Raw genomic sequence first — 311 nt, forward strand, 5'->3', positions numbered from 1 at the left:
CAGCAGGAACAGCTCACCAAACACACAGCAGCAACAGCTGGAAAACCCCGGGATCCCTGCTCAGTTTTGTTGTCAGTCCTTCTTCCAGCTCTGAGCCAACAGAACAATTGTGACTGGTCAGAAGCTTTACCCTGGAAGGCAGGGGAGTTGTGGGATGTGTTGTGGCAAAGCCCAGGTTGTTTCTGGAGCTAACAGGGTTATAAAGTGTCTGGGATGTTTCCTATTTTCCTGTCCTTTTAGTATGGACAAGCACTGTGTGTGCAGGGCAGGGGAGTTGTGGGTGCATGTGCTGAACAAAGCTGTGCTCTGGC

The sequence above is a fragment of the Cinclus cinclus genome, chromosome 17 (assembly GCF_963662255.1).
Source record: "Cinclus cinclus chromosome 17, bCinCin1.1, whole genome shotgun sequence".
Classification (NCBI taxonomy): domain Eukaryota; kingdom Metazoa; phylum Chordata; class Aves; order Passeriformes; family Cinclidae; genus Cinclus; species Cinclus cinclus.